We start from the raw sequence: 13,747 nt of genomic DNA, 5'->3' as shown, positions 1-13,747 counted from the left end.
TCATTTCTAGTTCTTCGTCTTCTCTGTTGCTTTGCTCCATCTTAGTCTTCCTTTGAAGATCAAAATTCTGTCTCTCTGTGGTGGTGAAGTTTTATCCGTTTCCGGTGAAGTTCTCATCTTTGTATTAGTTAGTAAGTTTTTCTTCTTCTCTTAAAATGTCTGCTTCTATCGATTTAGCATCTAACAAAGGCATTGATGTGGGCTCTTCTGGTTAAGTCCAGGGTATGGTTGCAGAGTCAAAATCAAAGATGAGCGTTTCCTCCTCAAATTCTCTTAGCAGCAGTTCTGCCACCCAAACAGTTGATAACCCTCGAAAGACCTTAGAGAGAAAAGTATTAGCAAAACATTCTTCAGTGGGTCACCAGAGTGGGGTTCCCATTGTCTTAGGTTTTCCCAAGTTGTCTGTTGTTGTTAGGTCCTCTATGGCCTTTGGCATTTTTAGTTTTATTACTACTAAATCTCTTCAGGTCTTGATGGAAGTATATTCAATTCCTCCAAGTATTACTCTTGGAAACTAGGGTCTCGGGAAAATGCTTGTATAGCCAGACTTGAGGAAGTCTATTTATATGACCATATGTTCGAAGCAGGACTCAGGTTCCCTGTTCACCATGTGACTAATGCGATATTGAGGTATATGTTACACCCGTGCCCCAATCCATACTAATTTGAACTTGTGTGTGTAATGTAGCATAGCTTGGGAAGCTCCCTATGTCGGCGAGCTGTTCAAGCTAATAATTAAGCCAAACACATAAGATCATCGAATCGAGGACGGGGGAGTATGTGGAAGAGAGATTCCTCAATCAGAAGTGGGGAAGATTCGTTGATCGTAAGTTCACCAACTATCCACCAAGCACTAGTCCCAGAAGTGAAGAATACCGAAGGAGGAATGTGGTGTCTTGTAACATCGACACTTGGTGTCTTTGTGAAGTGTACATTGAGATGAAAAAGTTCTTCAGAGTTCTGGAAGAAGACTTCAACTAGGTGAGCACCAAGCTTTAAACCTCTTGAAATAATGTTTAGAATATAAGTCTAAGGGTAGAACTATTCGTGACCTAATTGGTTGGATTTGCACTTTGTATCATGTGCATCTAGGCCATATTATTCCCGTACTTAAACCCCCCTTGCATGTACGAACACCCCGGAGAAAACCCCAGACCATTTGGACTTAAACTTGGCACTTTTGGCCTGTGCGGATCATGCAGGTTGAGCCTGCGGTTGATCGAATACACAAACCGCACTGGCTATTTTGCCCAACAATTAAAATCCTAAGGTGTGGACCTCACCCACTTGGACCTGGGGCTTGACCCATCTATTCCTAAGTCCAATTTAACTTAAATAACCTATCCTAAACACTAGGACACTCAAAATCATCCCCAAATCTAACCTAAGTGTATTCTTAGAACATTTTAAGTCAATTTGAACAACTTATCCAAACAACCCTTTGTGTCCCTATCCTAAAATTGGTAAAACCCTAATCTTCTTCTCATTCCACTTCATTTCCCAACCCTAGAGAAGATATAAAACGTGGAGAGAAAGCAAAGGAAGAAGAAGAAGAAAGGAGAGAAGGAAGAATGAGAAGTAACCCCATAGCTGCCCCAACCTCCTTTTTAGTTGATTCTTGAGCTCCATCTTCACCCCATTGATTGTGAGCTCATCCCTTACCTAGGAGCTCGTGGAAGAGGAGTAGTTTGATCCCTTTACAGCTTAGAAGCTTCCCCTCTTGTTGTTCTAAGCTAAATTCCACTATAAGCTATCTATTCTACTTGAATTCTATGCAATTCCTTCTAGACTCTAGGTGGTAGTTGTTCAATTCATTCTCATCTCGTCAAGCTTCTTGCGCTACTCTACTTAATCCTTCAATTGGGTGCTAGAGACACCAATTGCTGACCCTAATTAGACAATCCCCAGTCCTATAGCTTGGCTATCATGTAACCTCCATTAATGGACCTTCAATTTTGGGAAATCTTGACCTAGAACCCAATTCCTCTGTAAAACCCTAATTGGGGCATATACCCATGGTCAATTGAAACCTTAGGTTGCTAGAAGAATCCCCCAACTGATACCCTATAGGTCCCACACTCGGAGACCATCCATAGCTCAAGCCATTGCTGGAAAATAGCAAAAATGACTTGTACGGTCAATGGGTGCGGATGATGGACCATTGACCACACAGATAGATTGCATGAATGGAATCTATAGGAAATGACATGCTGCCTGCACAAACCGCACCTGTACGGACGATGGATCTCACAAACCGCACCATCGACCGCACATGCATAAAATATGTTGTATAAGGTGTTTGACTTAGGGCTTTGATTCTTGTAATGTACTTTTTTTTTTTTTTTGCTAAAGATCAACAAAGAATATATTGATAAGAAAAAAGAAAAAAAAAAACAACTATTTAACGTCCAGGCATACACAGACGATTATAGAAAACAAAGCAAAGGCCTCACAAACCTTCCCAGAAAAAGGAATCATGCAAATCCCCCACTACTCAAATCTAAATCGAGATCTCCCTGGAGCATCCTCCAACAAGAAAGCATTAACTACCGATGCAAAATCAGACAATACAGGCATTGAATCACCCAATCGAACCAACAATCCTTGCCAAATGATCTATAGTCAGATTAGCCTCCCGATAACAATGAGTGATTTTACAAGAAATGGACTAAAGGAAAGGTAGCAGACCAATCCACTGCTGCCTAACAAACCAAGGGATAGATCCCCCCTGAACCGCCTTGCACACCACTACTGAGTCACATTCAATCCATAATCGCGTAACACCCAATTCCTTTACCCTTAGAAGACTATGAAAAATAGCCCAAAATTTTGCCACATAATTGGAGGAGGATCCGAGAAAAATACAAAATGCAGAGATAGGTACCGCCTGGTCATTCCGAAAAACACCACCCACACCTGCTCTACTAGGGTTCCCCAACGAGCTACCATGAGCGTTAAGCTTCACCCATCCCTTAGGAGGGCAACACCAGTGGACCTCTCTAATAGAACGAGCTAGCTTAGGGAGAATAGGAATTGAGAGGCGTCTAGCACACACCAGATCTTGGGTTGACGTGACCGGGTCTTTAAAGGAAGCTGATATTTCTTTAATAGAACTCAAAACCGCCCCTAAACAGGTCTAGGCAGATCTAGCTTGGTTATCAAACTTCCTATTGTTCTGCTCCACCCACAAAACATAGGGGACAATAACCACCCCAACGAGCCACGCACCTTTCATCAGCACCCCCTTTCCCTTCCTTTTCTACCAAATAACCAATTCCTCAAAAGAAGAGCAGTCAGGCCAAAGCACACCAAAGACATTAAGCAAGCAGTCCCAAACCTGCCTAGAGAACCAGCAATCCAAGAATAAATGGAAATCCGACTCAAAAGCAGCCTTACACAAGTTGCATCTAGACACCATCGGGATTCCCTTCGATCTCAACGATTCCTCAGAAGGAATTCTTTGGAGGATGACCCGCCAAGCAAAGAGGGATTGTTTGGGAAGAAGGGCCTGGTTCTAGATCGCATCATGCCATGGAACCTTCAAGTTTTTAACCCTTACATAGTCCCAGGCAGACCACACATTGAACACCCCAGAGGGCGTCGAACCCCAAAAGCACAGGTCCCTACTGAGAGGCGATGGCAACTGGATATTTTTAATAACCATAAAAGTATCAGAGAGGAAACTAGAATTGACATGCGGCAGCAACCACCTAGAACCCGACAAAAACTCAGCTACCTTGGCAGTCTTACCAACAAAAAAATCCAAACCCAGCCCAGATGCTGCAGCAATCGAATCACCCCCCAACCAACAATCTGTCCAAAATTTTATTGAAGAGCCATCCCCCACAACCCACCTTTCCTGTTACTCAATTAGGTGCCATACCCTCTTAATACCCGGCCAAATGGAAGAGCAAATATGATGACACTTTAACAACCCATCTTCACAGAAAATTTGGCCTGAAAGAAATTACTCACCATAGAAGTGCCATGCTTGATAGACCACACTAACTTGCAAAGCAGGGCCACATTGATATCTCTCAACCTTCGAATTCTCAAGCCCCCCTCCGACCTCGGCTTACACACCAATCCCACTTTACAGTAACTACTTTCTTGGTTTCAATATCACCTAACCAAATAAAATTCCTGATCCATTTTTCCATGAGAGAAATACAAGACGATGGCCACCAATAAATAGAGAAATTGTGAACAGACACTCAGCATCATCGAACGTACAAACTCCACCCTGTCTGCCAAAGAGAGAAGCTTACCTTTCCACCCAGATAGACGCTTCTTAAATTTATCCACCAGAGGCTTCACCTTGTCCTTCATGACTCTACCTCTAAAGATCTTCACACCCAGATAATTAGTAAGAAGACTACATAAAGGAACCTTAAGAAGATCCGAAATCCACCGACTACGAGAGGGGGAAATGGAACCACAAAAGATTTTACTTTTCTCCAGGTTAAATTTTTGACCTAAGAAATTCTGGTATTTCTCCAGGAAACCCTGCGTCGCCCGAACAAATCTAAAAGAACCATTAAAGAAAATAAAGACATCATCAGGAAAGAGAAGGTGCCCCAGAGTAGGGACCCCTCTCGCACCTCTCAAGGGAAGCATCAACTGGTCCAGAATCAGCTTCCTCAGACCTCTGAAGAGAACCTCTTTCGCAATAGAAAAGCAAAGGCGAAAGTGGATGGCCTTGGTGCAGACGTCTACCAACACCAAAGAAATCCACTGGGCCACCATTCAACAGGACAGAGATCCTTGTTGAGATCAATAATTGATGCAGCCACCTCACCCATCTCTCACTAAAGCCAAACTTATGCAAGACTTTAAACAAAAAATCCCAAGAAAGGGAATCATAGGCTTTTTGAACGTCCAACTTCAAACCAATGCCTCCATCTCTAATAGCCTTCTGCATTAAGTTCACCAATTCTGAAGCCAGGTTAATGTTTTAAAAAATCACCTTGCCCTTCTGGAATGCCCCCTGCTCCTCCGAAATAAGCTTAGGCATAAAGTCCCCCAGCCTATTAGCCAAGATTTTAGAAATAATCTTACAAGAAAAGTTCCCATACAAATTGGGCAAAACTTATCTAAAGAGATCGCACCCTCCACCTTCGAAATAAGATAAATGAAACAATTATTCATACCTTTTGGAATCATACTTTCCCTGAAGAAATTAGAGATCGCTTTGCAAACATCAAACTCAATGATGTCCTAACACCGTCGGTAAAAAGCCCCATTAAAGCCGTCTGGCCCAGGCACACTGTCAGTGTCCAAGTCCCAAATCACCCTCTTAATCTCTTCTGGAGAGGGGATCACATCCAATTTCACCAAGTCTGCAGCTTCAAGAGATGAAAGAATGACATCTAAAAGGTCCAGGTGCTCCTCCAGAGGAACTGTTGGATAACCTAGAGGGGGGGGGTGAATAGGTTATCACTAGTGAATTTATGTCATTTTTAAAAATTTAAAGCAATTAAATAAGATAGAGAAAAAGAGAGTGCGCAAATAGAGGACACAAAGAATTTATAGTGGTTCGGCTAAACTTAGCCTACGTCCACTCCTCTCAACCTTGAGAGAATTCACTAGTTTCTTCCTTTTAGTACAGTAGGTGGGAAGAACACCTTTATAATCTTTTTACACGGGATAAGAAGATCCCAATCTTTTAAGGATAAGAGAATCTAAAATCTTTTAAGGATAAGAGGATCCTTGCAATGCCTAAGCACAGTTTAAGCTAATGCAAACAATGCTTTGTAAACTTAAAAGCATAAACCAAATACAAAAAGAAATAAGGTAGAAATACCTAAGCAAGGAGTGTGATGTGTACTCCTTGCAAGTGCCAAATGATGCGAATGTATGCTTGCACACTGCAGACCTTTTTTTACAATTAATTCCTTGAATGAGCTTGGGAAGGTCCTTTAAAGCTTTGAAGTCAACTCTTGATCGATGCGGATAAGACTGCAATTATGAGAGCAATTATCACTTTTCACCTTTCTCAAAAGTAGGATTTTGGACTGTAATGGATAGGTAAAAAGGACTGACAAGTTCTCTATTTATAGGGTCATTAATGGCCTAAAGAACATGTGCAAAATGTGCTCTAACAGATCTATTTTTCACCAATCTGGTCGACCTGAAGATTGATCCGGTCTACTGGATCCTAGTCGTTGGAGAATGTAACCGTTAAAAACTAGCCGTTGGATGCAAACAGGGTATCCGATCGATGTCCGGTCTATCGGATCATCGTCCCACTTGATCCGATCGATCGGATCATCAATGGGAATGTACCCATGAAGCTTCTGCCCAATCCGATCTATGCATGCACTGAGATCCAGTTGATCGAATGCTCAGACCGGATCACAGTCAAGACTTGATTTTGATCATTTGACTGAGGGGATTGGTCCGGGGCTTTTTCCAACTGACTCCAACATGTTTAAGAGTCAAGGAGGGTTCAAGTTTGACCTCCTAAGGTCTCTAAGTGATGCATATGCTTTTTCATTTATTTAATACAAATACGATTACAAGTATGCAATGTTGTGTGTCTAAGTATGTGCACACAGGCATCTTGTGTCTTTATTAAAGTCTTGGTCTCTATCTTCGAGTAATGTTCTTCAATCTTCAAAAGATCTTCCAAGATCTTCTTTTCTTGAAATGCCCTTGAAATCTTGATCTTCATGGCTTTGTCTTGAACATTTCCACTTCGTATTATATATCTTCTACTCTTTTGACTTTATTAGCTCTGTTGACATATAGACATATATAGGGCCATGTCTACATGTTTGTTATCATCAAAACATTTATGAAGGTGTGGTTAGAATTCCCCAACAATCTCCCCCTTTCTGATGATGACAAACATATGATTTGGTACCACTATATAGCATAGCATTCATAGCATAGTAATCATAACTTTAAAACAGTAGTCAAGTCATGTATCATAATCATGCATCATATAATCAAAAAGTCAAATGTATCCAAATCATTATATAAATCAGTATATCTTCTCCCCCTTTGTCAACAATAAAAAGGTGTAGAGAAGGCTCCCCCTGCAATAGTGAATCATATATAAAAAGCAAAGGATGGCAGGAAGTTCAAACAAATCAACCATATAGTAATAAAGTTTAAAGCAAATAGTCTAAATCAAAAGCACTCTCCCCCTAGAGAAGTGCAACAGTTGAAAGGTTTTCGCAAATCTAAATATTAGAACCCAAATTATCTTTTTGAACTAAACATAAGTAAATAGAACTAATCATCTGCACTAGGGGTAGAGATGTGGAAATGCTGAGTAATCGCCCTAAGCTGAGCCATGATCTCCTTGTTGTCTCCACGAAGTATTGTGAACTGATCATCAAAGCCCTGCAGGCGAGAATCAAGCTTCTCCTGGTATGCAACAAATTTGGCCCTTGTCACATATTCTTCATCTTCGCTATCATCCTCATCAGAAGCATCACTGTCAATGATGGATGAAGAGGCTTGCTTACGCCTAGCTTGATGACCCGACTATAGGGGAGGCTTGCCTTGGAGTCCCTTTCAGTAGCCAATTCCATAGTTTTCATAATCACATAGGGAAGATAAATTTGGTGAGTATTGGTAATGCACCAAATGAGATATGCCTGGAAACGGGTAACTGCATCTCTATGCCCACCAAGTGGGAGGATATTATAGGTCAAAATCAAATTGACTACCCTAGGAATGTCTCCAAGATGAATAGCAATAAGCCCCTTGGTTTCCCCCAAATAATTCTTAAAAATTAAACCATACACTGCATCAACATCCATAAATCCTGTAGGGGAAGTCTTGGTACGAAGATACTTTTGTTCTCCAGAGTCATCAACCCCAATTATTTGGGTAAGTTCCACAGTGTCAAAGGAAAATATTTGCCCTTAACTAGAGAGGTGATGGTGTAGTCACCTTCAACACCAACTACTTTGAGATTGCAATAAAATAGTTGAACAAGCCTAGTATAGGCTTTCTCTTGGGGATAGAGAATAACATCCCAACCCAACATCTCAAAGAAAGTGTTTATCTCACAAGGAAGAATGGCATTGAGTTCAATAACACTTACTAGCCTTTCTCGAATGAGTTTCTTCAGTTGAAATTCCTTCTACCAAATCGATGTCTCCTTCGAGATGAACAAAGTTCCATCATATTGATCCTTCTTTGAAGCCACAGTCTTTCTCTTCTTTGAGCATTCTCCTTTTGAAGCCATTGAGAGCAAGGGTTTTAAGAAAGAGGGATTGGAAAGGATTTTGAGAAGAAAATGTGTGAAAAACTAGAGATTTGATGGTGAGACTAGAGATTTAATGGTGAGAATGAGTTTGGAAAACCAAAAAAGTAAAAATCTTCAAGGATTTGGCAAGATTTTGCCCTAAAAACTCAAAAGAGGGACTTGGGAGAGAAGAAAGATAGATTTTGAAAAATTAGAAATGGGTTTGAGAACCCACGGATTTGGATTTAAAACAAGATTTCCACCATCCGGTAGACCGGATTGGACCATCCGATCGATCGGATGCCCCTAAATGGGCGTTTTAGGCCGGTCTTCCCCAGATTTGGATCGTAAGGTCTATTGGGATAGGCACAGAGGATTTTTCTCAATCTAAAGGGTTACACATACCTAACTCTCGATGAAGATTGCAGAAACGTTCTTCGGACAGAGGTTTGGTGAAGATATCCGTAACTTATTTTTCAGTCTTAATGTGTTCGAGTATTACTTCTCCCTTTTGGACAGTGTCTCGAAGAAAGTGATGGCGAACATCTATATGTTTTTCTATTGAGTGAAGAACTGGGTTTTTGCTCAAATTGATGCCGCTAGTGCTATCGCAGAATATTTTGAAAGGATTGAATAAGAGTCCATAATCTTGAAGAGTCTGACGCATCCAAAGAATTTGGGCACAACACCTGTCGGCTGTAATATATTCAGCTTCAGTGGTTGAGAGTGCCACACAATTTTGCTTCTTTCTAAACCAAGAAACTAAACAAGATCCAAGAAAGTGGCAAGTACCACTCGTGCTCTTGCGATCAACATGACAACCAATAAAATCAGCATCAGAGAAGCTAAGTAATTCAAAATTATTATGCATTGGATACCATAATCCTATATTAATTGTCCCTTTTAAATATTTAAAGATTCTTTTAACTGCACTAATAAGTGATTGCATTGGACTAGCCTGAAATCTAGCACATGCACAAACACTAAACATGATGTCAGGTCTACTAGCAGTTAAATATAACAAACTTTCAATCATACCTCGATAACGAGTAGGATCAATAGGGGTTCTACTCTCATCTTTTGAGAGAGTTATAGAGGTACTCATTGGAGTGTTAGAGGCTTTTTGGTAGTTAATATCAAATTTCTTTAGCAACTCTTTGATATATTTAGATTGATTGATAAAAATCCCATTTTCAGTTTGTTTGATCTGAAGGCCTAAAAAGAAATTGAGTTCACCCATTAAACTCATTTCAAACTCACTTTTCATGCAATTACTAAATTCAATACATAGTGAATCATCAGTAGCACCAAATATAATATCATCTACATATATTTGCACTATAATCAAATTAGAGCCCTTACGTTTAACAAATAATGTAGTATCTATCTTACCAATGGTCTAAGCATTTTCTATAAAAAATGCCTTCAATCTGTCATACCATGCTCTTGGTGCCTATTTAAGTCCATATAAAGCCTTCTTTAATCTAAAAACATGATCAGGGTGAGAAGAACTTTCAAAACCAGGAGGTTGAAATACATACACTTCTTCTTCAATAAACCCATTCAAGAAAGCACTTTTCACATCCATTTGAAAAAGTTTAAAATTTTTATGACAAGCAAAAGCTAGAAGCATTGTAATGGCTTCTAATCTAGTAACATGGGCATATGTCTCATCAAAATCAATTCCCTCCTACTGATTATATCCTTGAGCCATTAGTCTAGCTTTATTTCTTACCACAATACCATTTTCATCCAATTTATTTCTGAATACCCATTTTGTTTCAATTATGGATTTATTCTTGGGTTTGGGCACAAGCTCCCAAACATCATTTCTTTCGAATTGATGAAGTTCTTCATGCATGGCCAAAATCCAATCATTATCCATCAAGGCTTCTATTATGTTCTTAGGCTCTACAATGGATAAAAATGCAGAAAAATTACAAGTGTTTTGAAGTTTAGACCTAGTTTGAACACCTGATTCTAAATCACCAATAACTTGTTATAATGGATGATTTCTTACTGGTCTAACTTCTTTAGGAAGTTCTAATGAGTCTTCATTTGATGTGTCTAGAAGAGAATTATTCTCATTTAAAGAGGTAGTCTCAACTCTTTTTGAGATTTCGGATATAACATCCTCATCATCATCAACTAGAGGTTTATATTTTTCTTTTGGAGGAGAAATTTCAAATCTAATGGTCATAGATTCCTCCACTACTAAGATGTTTTTGTTGAATACTCTATATGTACGACTATTGCTAGAGTACCTAAGAAAAATGCCTTCATTTGATTTTTCATCAAATTTTCCTTTGGACTCTTTAGTATTCAAAATAAAACATTTACAACAAAAAATCTAAAAATAATCAACTTTGGGTTTCTTTTCAAAATATAACTCATAAGGTGTTTTGGATAGGATCTTTTAAATCAAAACACGGTTTAAAACATAACAAGCAGTATTCACAGCTTCCGCCCAAAAATATTTAGGTAGGGAATATTCATTAAGCATAGTCCGGGCAGTCTCTTGAAGAGATCTATTTTTTCTTTCAACAATCCCATTGGATTGGGGTGTTCTAGGGGCAGAAAAATTATGAGTGATGCCTTCATCATCACAGTATTTTCCAAACTGATTTCAGTTGTCATACTCACCACCATGATCACTTCTTATTGTAGTAACCAAATAGCCCTTTTGGTTTTGAATTTTCTTACATAGTTTTGAAATTCATCGAAAGCCTCATTTTTATGTCTAAGAAAAGAAGTCCAAGTATATCTAGAATAATCATCAACAATGATAAAAGTGTATACTTTTCCACTCAAGCTTGGAGTAGGGATAGGGCTAAAAAGATCTAAATGGAGAAGTTCAAGTGGTTTAGAAGTTGAAACTATGTTCTTGGATTTGTGAGAAACCTTAACTTGTTTATCCTTTTGGCATGCATCACAAAAATGATTCTTGTCAAACTTTAGTTTAGGTAAGTTTTGGACAAGATCCTTGGAAACTATTGATTGAATTAATTTGATATTTATATGCCCAAGTTTTCTATGCCAAACACTTGAATCTTCATAGGAAACTAAGCAAGTATTGCTAGAACTAGCTTCATCAATGATGCAAGTATATATATTGTTATTTCTAGTTTCTTTCAATACTACTTTATTATTTGTATTCATAACTAAGCAATGTGAAACATCAAAACTTAGTTTATATCCAACACTACATAGTTGACTTACACTGAGTAGGTTGTAGGCAAGTTTGTTTACCAAATAGACGTTTGAGATGGTAGTACCTCCTATATTGATGTTTCCAATGCCAATTATCTTTCCTTTGCCATTATCTCCAAAAGTCACCCATCCTCCATCATACTTTCTCAACTTTGTGAATAACTTCATATTTTTTGTCATATGCTTGGAGCATCCACTGTCGATATACCATTCTACTTGCCCTTTGCTCTTCAAGCATACCTCAATGTCTTCTTCTGTTGCCATAAGAGCTAGATTTGTTACTTCTTCATCAGAATCTCCTACCACTTCTTCTTCACTTGAATCCCATGAAATTTCAATGGCATATGCTTTCTTCTTATCTTGTCCTTTTGGTCATTCAGTTCTAAAGTGTCCGGGCTTTTTGCAATCATAACAAACAATATCTTTCTTGGAAAGAGGAGTTTTATCTTTGGTTAGATTTTTACCTTTGCTTACTTGTCCCTTATTGAAGTATTTTCCACATTTCTTCTTGAGAAATTTTTGGAATTTCTTTGTGATAAGGGACATTTCTTTTTCTGAGAAAGTGACATCCTGTTGTTCATTGCTCTCTTCATCAGAAACATTTGTGATCTTGAGAGCTATAGACTTCTTCTTTGGTTCTTTCACTTTCGATCATCTTTCATCATCATTCAATTCGACTTTGTGAGTAAGAAAAGATCCAAGCAGTTCATCCAAGCTAACTTTGTTGAGGTCCTTCACTTCCTTAATGGCTGTTACTTTCGGTCTCCACTTGGGGGGAAGTGACCTGAGAATTTTTCTTACATTCTCGGATTTGGTGTATGTTTTACCCAGTCCCTTCAACTTGTTGGTAATGTTAGTAAAACGTAAAAACATGCTTGAAATACTCTCATTTTTTAACATTTTAAATAATTCATATTCATGCACAAGTTTATCAATCTTAGATTCCTTTACTTGTGAGGTCCCTCATATGAAACCACAAGTGTATCCCAAATCTCTTTAGCCGTTTCACACATGGCTATCTTATTAAATTTGGAATCGATCAAGGTATATTGTAGAAAGGTGATAGCCTTGAAATTAAATTGAATTTTCTCCTATTTAGTCGAAGTTAATTCAGAGGTTTCTTTAGGCACACTTTCACCATCTACAATCTTAGTAAAGCAATAAGGTCCATTTTCAATAACATATCAAACTTCAAGATTATGTGCACATGTGAAGTTCCGGAATCTAATTTTTTAATAAGAAAAATTGTCTCCATTGAACTAGGGAGGTCTAGATACATTTAGTCCCTCAAGAGGATTGGTATAATTAGATCCCATTGATCTTAGTCTCAATCAAAATGAGCTCCCCCTCTGATACCACTTGTTGGATAACCTAGAGGGGGGGTGAATAGATTATCACTAGTGAATTTATGTTCTTTTTAAATTTTTTAAAAAATTAAATAAGATAGAGAAAAAGAGACTGCGCAAATAGATGACACAAAGAATTTATAGTGGTTCGGCTAAACTTAGCCTACGTCCACTCCTCTCAATCTTGAGAGAATTCACTAGTTTCTTCCTTTTAGTACAGTAGGCGGGAAGAACACCTTTACAATCTTTTTACACGGGATAAGAGGATCCCAATCTTTTAAGGATAAGAGAATCAGAAATCTTTTAAGGATAAGAGGATCCTTGCAATGCCTAAGTACAGTTTAGGCCAATCCAAACAATGCCCTGTAAACTTAAAAGCATAAACTAAATACAAAAAGAAATAAGGTAGAAATACCTAAGCAAGGAGTGTGATGTGTACTCCTTGCAAGTGCCAAATGATGCGAATGTATGTTTGCACAATGCAGACCTTCTTTTAGAATTAATTCCTTGAATAAGCTTGGGAAGGTCCTTTAAAGCTTTGAAGTCAACTCTTGATCGATGCGGACAAGACTTCAATTATGAGAGCAATTATCACTTTTCACCTTTCTCAAAAGTAGGATTTTGGACTGCAATGGATAGGTGAAAAGGACTGACAAGTTCTCTATTTATAGGCTCATTAATGGCCTAAAGAACATGTGCAAAATGTGCTCTAACAGATCTATTTTTCACCAATCCGGTAGACCTGAAGATTGATCCGGTCGATCGGATCCTAGCTGTTGGAGAATATAACCGTTAAAAACTAGCCGTTGGAGGCAAACAGGGCATCCGATCAATGTCTGATCGATCGGATCATCGTCCCACTTGATTCGGTCGATCGGATCATCAATGGGAACGTACCCATGAAGCTTCTGCCCAATCCGGTCTGTGCATGCATTGAGATCCGATCGACCGGATGCTCAGACCGGATCATAGTCAAGACTTGATTCTG

This window comes from Telopea speciosissima, chromosome 1 (assembly GCF_018873765.1).
Source record: "Telopea speciosissima isolate NSW1024214 ecotype Mountain lineage chromosome 1, Tspe_v1, whole genome shotgun sequence".
NCBI lineage: Eukaryota > Viridiplantae > Streptophyta > Magnoliopsida > Proteales > Proteaceae > Telopea > Telopea speciosissima.
Note: the sequence above shows the minus strand (reverse complement) of the source record.